Raw genomic sequence first — 15967 nt, 5'->3', positions numbered from 1 at the left:
GCGGGTCGGTCCCGATTCCCTGCGCCTCTGTTAGCTGGATTGGCCAAGCGGGGCGGCCGAGCCGGCCTCGCCCCCGCCAATGATGCCTTTCCCGACGGAGGGCCATGTTGGAGACCAGCCCCGCGAGTTCTTCATCAGGCTGTGCCGGCCTCCGCATCGCCGTCTTCGTCTTCCTGCCCCGTTTGCTTGGGAGATGGAGCGTGACCCGCCCCAGACCCTCAGGTTGCACATGAGGGGCTGCGGGAATGGGGGCACGCGGGTCGACGTCGACTTCCCGGCTCCTCGGGTCATGTACCTCCACCGTGGATGGAAGACGTTCGCTCGCATCCACAGCCTGACGGCGGGGCTCGTCCTCTACTTCAAATTAATGGAGGACGGGTTGCTCTCCGTCAAGGTCTTCGGAGATTTTGGAACTCGCCTGAAGTGTTGCGTGGAGAGCTCCTCCGATGGAGACTCCGACGACGGAAGCTCTTCCTTGAGCGAGACTGACGAGGAGGACAGCGGGGCAGATGACGGGGACGAGTCCGACTAGGCGTCGGATGCCCCGTGCCTGGGCGGGTGCGGCAGCAGCAGCATCTGCACCTGGCCGCTCCTCCAGCGGAGTTTCGCCAGGGAAGGGGCCAGCTAGCTCCTTGAACTTCTCGGGGCCGTCTCCTTGGGCGGCTGGCGTCGGGAGGCTGCGGAAGAGGAAGAGGGCGGGCGGCAAGGCCGCCAACTCGGAGTACACGGGCACCGACGCCTTCATCGCGTATTGCTGATCCTGCCGCCTCGTCTTCCAGCTCTTCTCCCGCCATCATCATCACCAGCCTCCCTTCGGGGCAGCCACCGAGACGTTCTCTTGGTGTCTTCTGCTGCTCGTACCTCGTCTAGGCGCCCCTTTTGCCCTTCTGCCATCTTGCTCTGTTCCCTGAGGAGAGGGATAAGAAAGGGATTACGGGCATCTCATCTCTTTTATAGTTTGTAAGCCTTCGGGCCATCGTTAATTTTAGAACTTGTAATCCCCTTGCTCATGTTTTTCATTCCATACGAACTGTACCTGTGTGGGATGTTTTTAATGAAAAAGGGATGTTTGTCGGGTTTTTCGTTCGTGGGTAGACCCCGCGACAAGGAGCCAATCCTTGTTACTATTTAAAGATAAACGTTTTTCGCCCGGCAACAGGCCTTGCCGTCCCCCCACTTTGCTCGACCATTCTCGCGCTCTTGGCGGAGGCAGGGATGAAGCAGGCTTAGGCTCCTTGTTCTATCTCCTTGCTGCCGCGGCTACAACCAAATCCGAACCCAGGAGATAATCCTTAGGTGTAGGAAAAAGGGGAGCACGGTAGCCTGGAGATAAAACAAGGTTTCACATACCCCAGTCCTATTCCGAAATGCATGACAGAGGATGAAAGACTTATCTGGATCTGCAGCCCCCGGCAACCTTGTCTTGCCGTGGTTGGATCCTTGTACTTGCAGCCCCCGGCAACTCTGTTTTGCCGGGGTTGGGACGCCGGCCCATTCCCTTTCTTCCAAGTAGCTCAGCAGAAGTGCCCATGTGCCATGCAAACCAAAGGAGAGCAGAAAAGAACAGGAAGACACGCACTCGACCTATAGGCTAGGGGTTAGTCGCCGCTAAGCACTATCAACCCTAACCAAGGAAGAGACTCGACCTAGCATGCATGCTATAACTTAGGGTGCCAGCGCTTCATTTATTTGTGCTCAGGGTCTGCGCCTGGGTTTGTACAAAGGGTTACATGCCTTGCCGGCAAGGCTTGTACAAAAGGTGGCTTGTCGGGGGGTCCGACAAGCCGCGCCTTACGGGTAAAACTTGCGAAGATGCTCGATGTTCCAGGAGTTGCTCACTAGAACAGCATCTTCGGTCTCCAGGCGGACTGCACCAGGCCTGGTGACTCGTATTACCAGATAAGGGCCTTCCCACTTCGGCGTCAACTTGTTGGAATTCTTGGCCGATTGAACGTGCCGAAGAACAAGGTCACCTTCCTCAAAGCTTCGGGCATGAACCTTGCGGCTATGGTAGCGACGCAAGGCTTGCTGGTAGCGTGCTGCTCTCATAGCCCCCCGAAGACGATCTTCCTCAAGGAGCGTCGCGTCATCTTGCCGCAACTGCTCTTGCTCAAGCTCATCATAAGCGAGCACTCGAGGTGACCTGTATATGAGTTCCGTGGGGAGAACTGCCTCCGCCCCATAGACTAGGGCAAAGGGCATCTGACCGGTGGCTCGATTTGGCGTCGTCCTAATCAACCAAAGAACCACCGGCAATTCATCAATCCAGCGCCTTCCGCTCTTATGCAGCCTGTCAAAGGTCTTCGTTCTCAGGCCTCGCAACACTTCAGCATTTGCCCTCTCTGCTTGGCCGTTGCTCCGGGAGTGTGCCACGGAAGCAAAACAGACCTTGCTGCCGAGGTCCTGAATGTACTGCATGAAGGTGTGGCTTGTGAACTGTGTGCCGTTGTCGGTGATGACTCTGTTTGGCACACCAAAACGGCAGACTAGTCCCTTAAAGAACTTGACGGCTGACTGTGCTGTCACCTTCCTCACTGGTTCCACCTCTGGCCACTTTGTGAACTTGTCGATTGCAACGTACAAGTACTCAAAGCCCCCGACAGCACAGGGGAAGGGGCCCAGTATGTCGAGCCCCCAGACCAAGAATGGCCAGGAGAGAGGGATCGTTTGAAGGGCTTGAGCTGGTTGATGAAGCTTCTTTGAATGGAACTGACACGCTTCACACTTGGTTACTAGTGTCGTTGCATCCTGGAGGGCAGTGGGGGAAACCTTGCCGGAATGCCTTGCCGGCAAGGGCCCTTGACCCTATGTGGGAGCCACATATGCCTCCATGTATCTCTGCCAACAGCTCCAGTCCTTCCTCCCGGGAGATGCACTTCAATTTCACACCGTTCGGCCTTCTCCTGTACAAGACGTCATCGACGAACTGGTACAAGGCAGACCGACGGGCTACTTTTTCTGCTTCTTCCTGCTCCTCAGGAAGTTCCCCTGTTTGGAGGAATCGGACGGTATGCTGCGCCCACGCTGGAGCCTGGGGCTCGACGGCAAGGACCAAAGGCATTTCCTCTGTCATGGGAGCGGATGTCCCCACGGCCAGGGCTTGACGCCCCGCCGGAGCCAGTCGCTCTTCGGCAGGCTCAGCGTCCACGGCAGCATCCTTGCCGGCAGCCCCAGGGGGCTCGGTAGGAAAGTACTTGCCGGGACCTGATTTCCTCCGCTTGTTCCACCCCGTTGATGGTTCGACGGATGGCTGAGTTAACCGGAGCAAAAAGGTACCTGGTTCCACAGGTAGCTTGAATGCAGCACGCTTCGATAGGTAATCGGAGATGTCGTTCTCCGCTCGGGGAACGTGCTCCGCTTGGATACCGTCAAAGCACTCCTCCAGCTTCCTCACTTCATCTACGTAGGCCTCCATCAATGGGCTCTGGTAATCCTTGTTGACTTGTCTGACGACAAGCTGCGAGTCACCCCTGACGATGAGCTTCTTCACCCCAAGGTCTGCCGCGATCCTGAGACCGGCAAGCAGCCCCTCGTACTCAGCAGTGTTGTTTGTGGACATCTCCCTGGGAAAGTGCATCTGGATCACGTACATGAGGTGCTCTCCAGTGGGTGTGACAAGCAGCACACCGGCACCGGAGCCTTGCAGCGAGAAGCCCCATCAAAGTACATGATCCAGCCGCGGTCCGCTTCCTTGCCGGGGAGAGCGGTCTCTTGGATTTCTTCGTCGGGTGTTGAGGTCCATTCCGCAATGAACTCTGCCAAGATTCTGCTCTGGATTGTTGAGGTACTTTCAAACTTCAACCCAAAGCTCGACAACTCCAAGGCCCATTCCACAATCCTTCCGGTTGCATCTGGGTTGTGCAGTATCCGTTGTAGTGGGAGGCGGGTGACGACAGTGATCTCGTGGGCTTGGAAGTAATGACGCAGCTTCCTCGAGGCCATAAGGAGGCCGAAGAGCAATTTCCGGACACCGGAGTACCTCGATCTAGCCCCCTGCAAGAGGGAGCTGACAAAGTAAACCGGGTGCTGCATCATCTTCTTCTTCTGCAGCACTTCACTTGACTGTGCGGGCGCTGCCCTGATGGCATCAGACTCAGCCGGGGGCCTTGCCTTGCCGGCACCAGGCCCTTCCGGGGGAATATTTGGCTCGTCGTCCGCTGGTTCTGCCGTCGCCATTGCCTCCTCGTCGACCTCCCTCTATGCCACCAGTGCGGCGCTGACCACTTGATTCGTTGCCGCTAGATACAGCCGCAACGGTTCTTGTGGTTTAGGCGCAACCAGTATTGGCGTGGAGGAAAGGTATTTCTTCAGATCCTGCAACGCCGCCTCGGCTTCTGGGGTCCACTCCATTGGCCCTGCCTTCTTCAAAATTTTGAAGAAGGGAAGGGCGCGCTCGGCGGACTTGGATATGAACCTGCTCATGGCGGCAACGCAGCCGGTGAGCCGACGCACATCCTTGATCCGCTTGGGCGCCTCAATCTGTTCAATGGCCTTGATCTTGTCTGGGTTTGCCTCGATCCCGCGCTACGACACAAAGAATCTGAGAAGCTTGCCGGACGGAACGACGAAGACACACTTCTCAGGGTTCAGCTTAAGGTTGATCTTGCGCAGGTTGGCAAATGTCTCCTCCAGATCTTGAACAAGGGTTGCCCCGTCCTTGGTTTTGACCACTATGTCATCCATGTATGCCTCCATATTTCTATGGAGCTGGGGCTCAAAACCAATTTGGAAAGCTCTTGCAAACGTCGAGCCAGCACTCTTCAACCCGAAAGGCATCCGTAAAAAGCAATACGTACCACATGGAGTGATGAATGCTGTCTTCTCTTCATCTTCTCTTGTCATGAAGATTTGGTGGTAGCCCGAGTAGGCATCGAGGAATGACAGCAGATCACACCCGGTCGTGGAGTCGACAATCTGGTCGATGCGCGGCAACGGGAAGGGGTCCTTAGGACAAGCCTTATTGATATCTGTGTAATCAATACACAGCCTCCACTTCCCATTTGCCTTGTGCACCACTACCGGATTGGCCAACCACGTCGGATGAAGCACTCCTCTTACCAAACCCGCCACTTCCAACTTCCTGATCTCCTCTGTGATGAACTCCTGCCTCTCCAGAGCCTGCTTTCTGACCTTCTGCTTGACGGGCCGCGGATGAGGACAGACAGCTAGGTGGTGCTCAATCGCCTCCCTGGGAACACCGGGGATGTCGGATGCTTGCCACGCAAACACGTCGACATTCGCCCGCAGGAAGGTGACGAGCGCGCCTTCCTATTTGCTGTCGAAGGTGGAGCCTATGGTGAAGGCCCCTCCCGCGCCATCCTCCCTGACGGACACCTTCTTGGTCTGCGGTGGCTCGGCTCTAGATTTCTTGCTCTTGCCGGTAGAGTTCTCTGGCACGTCCTCGACGGTAGCAAAACACTCCGAGGAGGTGCGCTTGCCGGAGTGGGTGCGAGAGGACTTGCCGGGCTTCTTCTTCCCTCCCGGGGCTTCAGCGGCAGGAGCAAGTGCCTTGGCGGCAGCTGCTGCAACTGCTTCCCGGTAGAGTTGGTCGGCGCAAATCAACGCGTCCTTCTTGTCGGAGGGGACGGAGATGATGGTCAACGGCCCGGGCATCTTTAACATGTTGTAGGCGTAGTGTGACGCCGCCATGAACTTGGCTAGTGCCGGGCGGCCGAGGATCCCGTTGTAGGGCAAGGGGATCTCGGCCACGTCGAAGACAATCCTCTCCGTCCTGTAGTTCAACTCTCCTCCGAACATCACGGGCAGTGTGACCTTCCCCTTCGGCTAGCTCCTCCCCGGATTGACCCCTTGAAACGTGCCCGTTTCCTCGAGGTGTCCATCAGGAATTTGCATCCTTTTGATCAGGACGGGCGAGATCAAGTTCAGGCCGGCCCCGTCGTCAACCAACATCTTGTTCACCTTGAGGTTGTGTATCGTTGGTGAGACCAACAATGGCAAACACCCGACCGCGGTTGTGCGGTCAGGGTTGTCCTCGGCGTCAAAGATGAGGGGCGTGCTGGACCACTTCAGCGGCTTCTAAGCGTCGAACGACGGCTCCGCTGCTGTAATCTCACGCGCCCACTGCTTGAGCTGGCGGTGAGAAGTATGCAGCAAGGCGCCACCATCGACGCACATGGCCTCCGTAGCCTTCTGGAACTCTTGCTCACCGGACTTGTCGTCCTCGTCGTGATCATCGTCTTCTTGTTTCTTGTCACGGCCCCGGGCGGGCCTCTCTTACTGGTTGTCCTTGCCGGGGCGGCTGCCTTGGCCGCCACGCTTCTTGCCGGATCCCTCGGCACCGTCCTAACCTTTATCATTGTCCCACCTTTCATACTCGGCCTTTTGCTTTTCAGCAAGCAGCTCGACTTGCTGGCAGTTCTGGAGGTCGTGGCCCTTGGTGCGGTGGATCTTGCAGTACTGCTTGCCAGAGCCCCCTGGCTTGTCGGCAGCTCCTAAGGCCCGGCAGGCGGCGCACCCGGCAATCTCCTTGCCGGGGTCGTCTGCCTTGACCTTCTTGGTAACGCCGGTGTCGTCAGATCCCTCAACGGCAAGCATGGGCTTGCCCTTGCGTTTCCTGTTGCGACGCCGTCCCTTCTTCGTCGGGGTGGCGGCGTCTTCGTCGGTAGAGTCGGTTTCCGCGCCGGCGTCTTCGCCGGGGTACTTCCTTCCCTCTTCAGCCCGGGCGCATCTATCGGCCAGAACATAGAGTTCGGCCACATCCTTAACCTTGGTCATCGCCAGCTCTTCGCGCATCTTGCGGTTGCGCACGTTCTGATGGAACGCGCTGATCACAACGGCGGGATGAACATCGGGGATGTTGTACTGCACCCGGCTGAACCTCTGGATGTACTTGCACAGGGTTTCCCCTTCCTTCTGGGGAATGATATGCAGATCACTGGCCTGGCCATGAGCTTGGTGGCCTCCTGTGAAGGCGCCAACGAACTCATGGCACAGATCCGACCAAGAAGAAATGGAATCCGCCGGCAAGTGCATCAACCAAGACATAACATTGGGCTTCAGCGCCAGCGGGAAATAATTGGCAAGCACCTTGTCGCCGCGAGCTCCAGCAGCCTGCATCGCGATGGTGTAGATGCTGAGGAACTCGGACGGATGGGTCTTGCCAGTGTACTTCTCGCCGACGTCGGACTTGAACGTGCGGTGGGACGGCCACTGGAACTGCCGCAGCTCACGGGTAAAGGCCAGGCAGCCCACCTCGTAAGGTAGGCCGCCGGAGCCCCCTGATGCTGGGTGGTCCATAGTGGGTCCCCCCGCTTGTCCGACTGGTGGCGTGTATCACGTCGGCGCTCAATAGTGGTTCGAGCGTCTTCATGAGCTCGTTCTCGAAGAACTTGGCGCTGGTCGCGGTGGGTCCGCGGGTCGGATGATGCTATAGAGATGTTATCACAAGCGTCGTCACGACAGGCAGAAGCCCTCGGCGGCTGGCAAGGGGGAGGAGAGTGCATCGTGGCCGCAGCTCCCCCAGTCCTCCCAGCGCCAGCGCGTGGTGGCTCGGTGGAGCACCGACCCGAGGGTCCCGCTGGTCACGGATCGTCTTTGTTGGCGACGGCGACGAGGCTTCGGATGGTGGCCCTCCACTCGTCGAGCTTCTCCGCAGCAGGAGGGAAGTCGAGGAGCAGCTGCGCGCGCGCCAAAGCTTCTGCTGGCATGGGTGGCGGCGACAGCTGCGTGGATCGTGGCGCGCTTCGACTTCTAACCACGTTAGAAGGGGCTCTGTCACGACCCAGCGGCTGCGCGCCATTTTCGTCAGCGCCTCGGCGGGCATGCTGGACTCCTTCGTCCCGCGGACGATGCACAGGGCTCTTCCTACTGCGGTGTTCGGGGCCTTCAGCGTGGTGACGCTGCTCGTCATGCACACCGTGGGAAGAGCGTGCAGTGGTCGCCGGCATGGGCATCTTGGAGGTTGCTGCGCCGCCCGTGGGCGGCACAACGACACTCCTGGAGGGCCCCGCGCCGCCTGTGAGGGGCCCAGCTCCATCTTTGGATCTGGCGACATGCGGACGGTCGTCTGGCGCGCGAACGACGCTACTCGCTAGGCTCTGACTGCCAGGGCGATGCTGGTGCTCGCGGACCGCGGCCCGGGTCCTGTCCGCGACCGGCCCGCTGCTCGTCCGCACTGGCACGGGTCGTTCGGCTCCCAACGAGCCGACCGCCGTGGCCGTCTTCTTCTTGGGAGCCATGGTGATGAAGAAGCGCTAGGCTAACTACTAGACCAGATTCTCACAATTGCGCCCCCTACTTGGCGCGCCAAAGATGTCGGTGTGGAACGACACCTATGGGATCACAAGAATCCCTACTACGGTTGCCGGGGCGCAGGGTTGCGAGAAGAGCAGGATCAGTAGTCAGCACAAGGATCGTTTACCCAGGTTCGGGCCGCGAGGATGCGTAAAACCCTAGTCCTACTTTGGTGGATGTATTGAGTGTTCTTGAGCTCTCGAACTAGCTATGGTAGCTGAGTGGTTCGAAAGAGACGAATCCTTCTCCAGTACGCCATGGGCCTCCTTTTATAGTCGAAAGGGGCTGCCACGGTGGCATACAGGAGGTGGAAAGGCGTACAGTGCTACAAGCTTATCGCTCGTATTACAGGACAAGACGCATTTTATGCGCCGCTGAGGTGTCCCCTTGCTTTATTGGGGACGGGAACGAGGCCCGTCCCGTCCGTTGCTGCTCCTCCTTGCTTCGACACGCGCCCGGGCCAGCGGTGCATGCGGTGCCATGTAGGCAGGCAGGCAGCTGAGGTGGCGCGGTGGTAGAGCCTTCACGAAGATCTGCATGCCGCCACGTAGGTGTGTGCTGAGTTGGCCTGGAAGCTGCATGTTGCCACGCAGGTGCCTGCCCAACTGGTTGGGCTGGCAGCTGCATGCGAACGACGGTGGAGACTTGGCTGGTGCGGGCCTGGCAGTGACCCCGCTGACGCCCTTGGTGAGGGCCTTGCCGGGCGGCCCGGCAAGGCTCTTGCCGTGGTGCGCTGTCGTCCCTGGCAAGGATCTTGCCGGGGGTCTTGTGGCTCTCCTCGGCAAGGATCTTGCCGAGGATTGTTGTCTCTTAATCCTCATCTGATCTTGAATATTCCTTGGTCTTGACAAAGATCTGCATGCCACCATAGAGGTGCCTCCCGAGCCCTGGCCCAACGTGGTTGATGGTGTCGGGGACCGTGGGCTCAAGGGCGGCTCGCTCTGTTGGTGTTTGGGGCATGCTGCCTCGGCAAGGGTCTTGCCGGGGCTGCTGAGGCCGTCCCCGGCAAGGGTCTTGCCTGGGGAAACTTCTCCGCCCCTGTGCTTCTTTTCGTTCTTGGTCTTGGCGTTGTCTTGATCGTCTTGGGCTTCGGTTTTACCTTGGTTCACCTCCCCTGTTCTGCTTGGTGCGGCCGTGGGCGCGGCTCCGACTGTCCGTGCAAAAGTAAGGGGTACAAAGATGCGCCCCTTCTTTTGTACACCGACACAGTGTATACGGGGTCTTCTGATCGACCACTTCTCCCTTGTGCGGTTTTTTGTGACGACACAGATATCTGTGGGCTCCCCGAGTGTATATATATCATCCCTTTGACCCATAATGAGTGGTATGTGTTGGCCATGAATGGATTCCTCCTAGTTCCTGTTAGGGCCGGTCACCGTCAAATGTCGGTCAACCAAAGCTCGAGCCCATGCGTTGTCAGGATTCCCTCCCAGATGCTCGGATTGCTGGGGTCGACCTACATCAAACCCTGCGTATGTATCTCGTCCTTAACTACCTTTCCTTCATGGTTGTTGTCTGTATCGAGAGGTAGGCACCACATCTAAATTGTACATTATTCTATATTGAAAACACACATCACCCCTTCCCAACGTACATCATTTTGGGCCGCATGCAAGAGGTGCTGGTTTTGTGGTCCCTCTCGTGCGATTTTTATGATGGTTCAATATATTGGCCCAAGCGGTTTATCGACAACAACAACTGTCATTTGACCAAACGAAAGATTCATTGGTCCGTCTTATGGCAGGTCATGGCGACATGCATGTATGACCAAAGTATCGATCATTACGTGCATCCGCCCCGCTGACACGAAGTGGGAGGTGGTGGGCCAAGCATCCTAGCTAGGTACGACATTATGTCATTATTAAGGATGGCAACGGGTCGGGTTTGGATCGGGTTGAACAATATCAAATCCATATTCATATCCATGAAGACAATCTTTGCCCGCTCATGAAAATATCCACGGGCGAAAAATTGTGTCCATGTCCAAACCCGATGGATATCCATACCCATTGGATATCCATTGGGTCCTCTCGAGACATATAAATAAGGCATAACACAATGTTAACATAAGCTCTTCCATTCTTCACCTAGTGGCAGGCTAGGCTTCACTTATGGTAAACATCAACTTATGGTACATCAATGCCCACTTACAACCTAAGATCATTTAGTATTTTTCTAACAGATTAGAATGACAAGTCATTTAGCAAGGAGATAAAAAAGGGAAGGGGCGTTGGAGTATGTTACGGTGGGAATTGAATGTCAAATAATTAAAGTTACGATGGGGATTGTGTGATTTCTTTTACATGTTTTAGATAACAAAGTGTAAAATTGCAGTGGGACATGTGACTGTGGGTAGGGATAGCAGATTTTTGCCCATTAAGTCATACTATCGGGTCGGGTTTGGGTATACCCACGGGTACAAGATTATATCCATGCCCTACCCACGAGCAATCGGGTCGGGTTTGGGCGCCGCCCATGGACACAAAAGCATATCCAAACCCTATCCATTCGGGTCGGGTATCCATAGATATCCATGTCCATGGGTAAGATTGCCATCCTTAGTCATTATATATATCCTAGCTAGGTGGTTGTTAGGGTGCTTTCGGGTTTGCGAGGCAGGTGCCACCAAAATTATGTATTGTGTATTTAAAGTTTTAAACATCCCCAATATTCGTACATATATTTGTCCACTTCTAGGTGGTTCTTGACTTCTGGCCCCTCTCATCGATCTTCAATGACGCGCCCAACCGTGGTCCCGCGGGGTCAAAGTTGTGCATTGGAATTTTGGACATCACAGACCACCCTTTTCACTCATATATATTTGGGCCACATGCTGGTGTAGCTATCTTTTGACCCTCTCTAACGTTATTTTTTGCTGCAAAGACTCTGATGACCCTCAACGGACACGGGGTATAATATCTTAACCGTGTGCGATACAAGTGTGATGTGAATCACCACGATCGCGCAAGCGCGAGCAAATTAAGGTGGAGGTACTGGCTCAACCGTGTGCGACCGCGCAAGCGCGCTGAAATCAGCACGACCGCGCAAGCGCGAGCAAATTAAGGTAGAGGTACTGGCTCAACCGTGTGCGATGCAAGTGAGCTGAAATCACCACGACCGCGCAAGCGCGAGCAAAGGGTGGAGGTACTGGCTTAACCGTGTGCGATGCAAGTGCCTGTAAAACCACCACCTGTGCAAGCTAAAGGCGGGTAAGTTTATTTGGAAATTAGGACGAACCGTGTGCGATAGACCAGCTAGCTAGAAATATAAAAAAAAACTACCCGCCTTGAGCGTTGGAAAAATCGGCGGATTCGTGCCACTTTTCCTTATTATCATACACGCGTATTGTTATTGGACCGTGCGCAATCTTGGGCACTCCCGCCCCGCATCAATTCCTTTACCCAAATTTTAGTAGCCACCGTATTTCAACCGTCGCCCACACTCCTCCAGCACTGACCTTATAGTAAAATTGCAGTAGCCAAGGCATTTGAACCGTCGCCCTCCCTCGTCCACCTCCATCTCCACCCAGCATTACTAAAATTTTCAGTAGCCGCGGCGTATCCTCAAACACCACCCCCCCTCCACAGTCCCCCACCCGCCCCCACTCGAACCCTAGCTCGCGGCCGCCGTCGGCGCCGCTGTCGGTGTCAAAACCGGCGGATCTCGGGTAGGGGGTCCCGAACTGTGCGTCTAAGGCCGATGGTTGCAGGAGACGGGGGACACGATGTTTACCCAGGTTCGGGCCCTCTCTATGGAGGTAATACCCTACTTCCTGCTTGATTGATCTTGATGAATATGAGTATTACAAGAGTTGATCTACCGCGAGATCGTAATGGCTAAACCCTAGAAGTCTAGCCTGTATGACTATAGTAATGAGTATCTATCCATTCCGGACTACACCCTCCGGTTTATATAGACACCAGAGGGGATCTAGGGTTACATAGAGTCGGTTACATAAGAAGGAATCTTCATAGTTGGTCGCCAAGCTTGCCTTCCACGCCAAGGAGAGTCCAAACTGGACACGGGTACAGTCTTCGGCCTGCGTGTCTTCACAGCCCACCAGTCCGGCCCATGGATAACAGGCCAGACGCCCGAGGACCCCTTAGTCCAGGACTCCCTCAGTAGCCCTCGAACTAGTCTTCAATAGCGATGTGTTCGGCACACAAATTGTCTTCGGCATTGCAAGGCGGGTTCCTCCTCCAAGTAATGTATTCGACTGTAGATTCAATGTCTCCCCTCGGCTTTTGCGCGCTAATAACCTCGTCTGCCACGAGTCGAGTGAATGCGGGAGGTCGGGGTATTTTTGCAAATAACACCCTATTCAGGCTAGGAGGAGCACCTATTTAAAGAAATCAGATCTTAGATCCATTCAACATCCCGTGGAGAAAAATCCCCAAAGAACACTAGGAGAAGCCATTCCAACATGGCTAGCGTTCCCAGTTCCTCCCTCAACTCAGAGAGAGGCGAGTGGGAGAGGTGCTCAGTGGCCCACGACCAATTAGAGAAGCTGCAAACGCAGGGATTCCTCCCCCTGCAGATCTGGTCCCTGTTCGAGCAGGGCTAGCCTCACTTAACGGTGAGACCCAAGCGGAGGATTTTCCCAATCCATCCGGGGGGAGCGAGTTTGTTTCGTCCCTTATCTGCTAAGGGGCGTTGGGTTTCCAATCCACCCGTTCCTCCGGGGGCTTCTGGAATACTATGGCCTTCAGCTGCATAATTTTACTCCCGCCTCCATTCTGCATATGCGGGTTACGTCGCTTTGTGCGAACTGTTCCTGGGCATTGAGGCCCATTTCAAACTGTGGAGAAAGTTGTTTTGCCTTGTCCCGCGCAACCACCAGGGGTCAATTTTTGAAGTGGGCGGAGCCGAAGTATGGCGCGTCGCCGATACCGGATACCTGTCCGGCACACCAAGGAAGGCATCTGGAGAATGGCCTTCCGAATGGTTCTATATAGAAGATGTCGTTCTTCCCGACCCAGTTCGCAAGGGTCTCCCAGAATTTGCAAACGTTCCGTTGAAGAAACGCCACAGCTGGCGTCCCCAAAGTCTTGAAGAGGTGGACAGCGCGGAGGTTCGTCAACTCCTGGGCAAGATAAAGATGCTTGCCCAGTCTGGTTTTACGATAGTAGAGGTAATGGCGACCTCCATAGTGCGAGGGGTTCAGCCACTTCAATACAGAGGGCTCCCAATGTGGCACTACAATGGGGAGGATGATGCCTCCCGTTGTGGTCAGAAAGGTCCGGACACCCCCGCCGCTCTAGCCAAGATACTAGTCGAGCTGTTTAAAGGGGAGGAAGAAGAATTTCTCCGCATCAATCGCAGAGAAGGGTACTCCATGTACAACCCTCCCAGTTGGGTAAGGCCCAACCCCTTTGATTTTATTCACTCCGCTCTCTTGGCCATCTTTAACGAATTCCCAATCCGTCCATTTTGAAACAGCACTGGCGGAAGGTAACCGAGGGGCTTAATAGCCCTGCCTCTCAGCTGGAGAACCACAACCAGGAGCTTGATCCTGGGTTCGAGGAGGACCCGGATATATTCGTGGTACTCGCGGAAGGGGTGTTTTACCAGGCGAGCTATGACGGCACGGAAGTGGCCATTGTCGCCGATTATCCTGGTCTTCTTCCAGCTTCCCACGTAAGTAATCAAGAGACACCCCCTCTAAAAGAGTGCTCTTATTCTGCCTCACCCACCACACTGTCTCGTGTTCCACAGGGGAGGCGTTCGTCGATCCCGAAGAGATTGGTTCCTTTGCCGGGCAAGCCTTCGAAGAGGAAGGCCGGTGAAGACACAGCCAGACATTCATCAAAGAGGTATGGATTTATAAATACGCTTCTCGGCGGCCGTACCCAACTGTGATTTGTGCGTTTGTCCTGTTACAGGAAAAAGGTTCGCCGAACTGTGTCCGGGGGCCCGCCCTGTCGTGCTTCTGACAACCAGGATTTAGATCCTGCCGGAGAGACGGGGGCCGGTGTTGGGACAACGTCGGACTGTCTTTCGGCCGAGGGTTCGGAAGATATGTCCGTCACCAACTCGGAAGTAGAGAGCGCCATGAATCATCGGCGCTGCAGGGCTGTCTTACGAGACCCCAAGTTCTCGGAGGAGGCGTTCAATGCCTTCAGCTCGGGTGACACATACATCCGAGCTGCTCGATATGGGCTTAGAAAAGCCACAAAGCAATATTTGACAGATGTGCAGGTAAGTTTTCTTTCTCCAAAAAAGGATAACCGTATGCCCGTAGCCCCCGAGACCGAAAGCAGTTGGTACAACTGATTTGGGGATCGTTGTATAACCAGGTCCTTACAGAGAAGAATGTCCTGCTAGCCCAAGAGCTGGAGCAGTGTCGGGCGCAGCTAAATGCCAACAAGGAACAATAATTGTATACCAACTGTACTCATACTGTTGCTGATCGCATAATAGGTTTGCCCGATCAACTTGAAGAGAAGTTGAAGATCGCCTAAGAGGGGGAAAAAGAGGCGAAAAGGATACATGCCGCAGGCGAGCGTGTGCTGATCCGAGTCAGAGGGGAGAAAAACAAGCTACACGATTCCAACACTAAGTTGGGTGAAGAATTGAAAGATGTGCGAGCCTAGCTAGTCGATTCCGTGAAGGAGACCAAGAAGCTGCGGGGCGGCGTATTCAGTATGTATCTGAACTATTTTTAAAGTAGTTCGGAGATAAATGGAACTGCTACATTTATAATTGCAGGTATATTGATGGGTTGTCCTGAAGAGGAGGTGTCCGGATCATCAAGTGATCTGCTGCAAGGGCTGTCGCAAGTGCACGAACAGGCTCGGCTGGCGATGCGGAGTGTTGCCAAGGCCCTATGGCCGTCCGCCTCCCCTCCAGGAAGTATGGAGGAGCTTATAGAGCTATTCAAAGGAGCGCGGCGGCGTATCCGACTATGGAAGATATCGGCCTGCCAAGAGGGTGCGCGAGAGGCCTGGGCCATGGTGAAAACGTGATATACCAAGCTGGATCCTAATCACATGCCCCGTGTCGGACCGCTAGGGTCGAATGGGGAAGAAATTCCCGTTAGTTTAGTATATGACCAAGTAGAGGTGGCCGCCAAATATTCCCAACAGGATTGTAAGTTAGACCGCCTGTTGGATGGTATGGAGGAGGAAGTGTTTGAGTCCAAGTGACTATGTACGTTCCTTGACATGTTGAACTCTAGCTGAATTGTATAACATTTGTCATGGCAGACCTTTTCGCTTCGACCTCTGGACCCGAGGGTGCGAAGTGTTTCCGAATACCATCCCGGCCGAATAGACCGGGGTATGCATGGAAAACTAGGCGTAGGGGTCATAGTTGCTACAACAGACAAGTTGTATCCGGCTAGTTATGTTATATTACATTGAGATTCTAAGAAACATCTTCCAGAGAGAATAGTTCCGTTAAGGGTTCCTTTCCCTGGGTGTGCATGCATTAGTATACATGTCCGAATTGTGATGTGAAAATCACAGTGTGTATAACTTCTGGGGGTTCACAATGGAGTGAGCGTGAAAAACATCTTTAATTCACCGACCGAATATTCCCTTAAGAACGCTAGCTTTCGGCTTCACCCAGTCTGAGGTACACATCCGGATGACGCGGCAATAACAATCACAGAGGTGCTCCCTTTATGCCCTAGCCGAACTAATGGGAACGTAGGGCATAAGCACAGGAGCCAGGCAACCCAGCTTGGCCAAAACTTAAGTCATATCGATGCATA

This window comes from Triticum aestivum, chromosome 3D (genome assembly GCF_018294505.1).
Source record: "Triticum aestivum cultivar Chinese Spring chromosome 3D, IWGSC CS RefSeq v2.1, whole genome shotgun sequence".
Taxonomy (NCBI): Eukaryota; Viridiplantae; Streptophyta; class Magnoliopsida; order Poales; family Poaceae; genus Triticum; species Triticum aestivum.
This window is presented reverse-complemented; position numbering follows the sequence as displayed.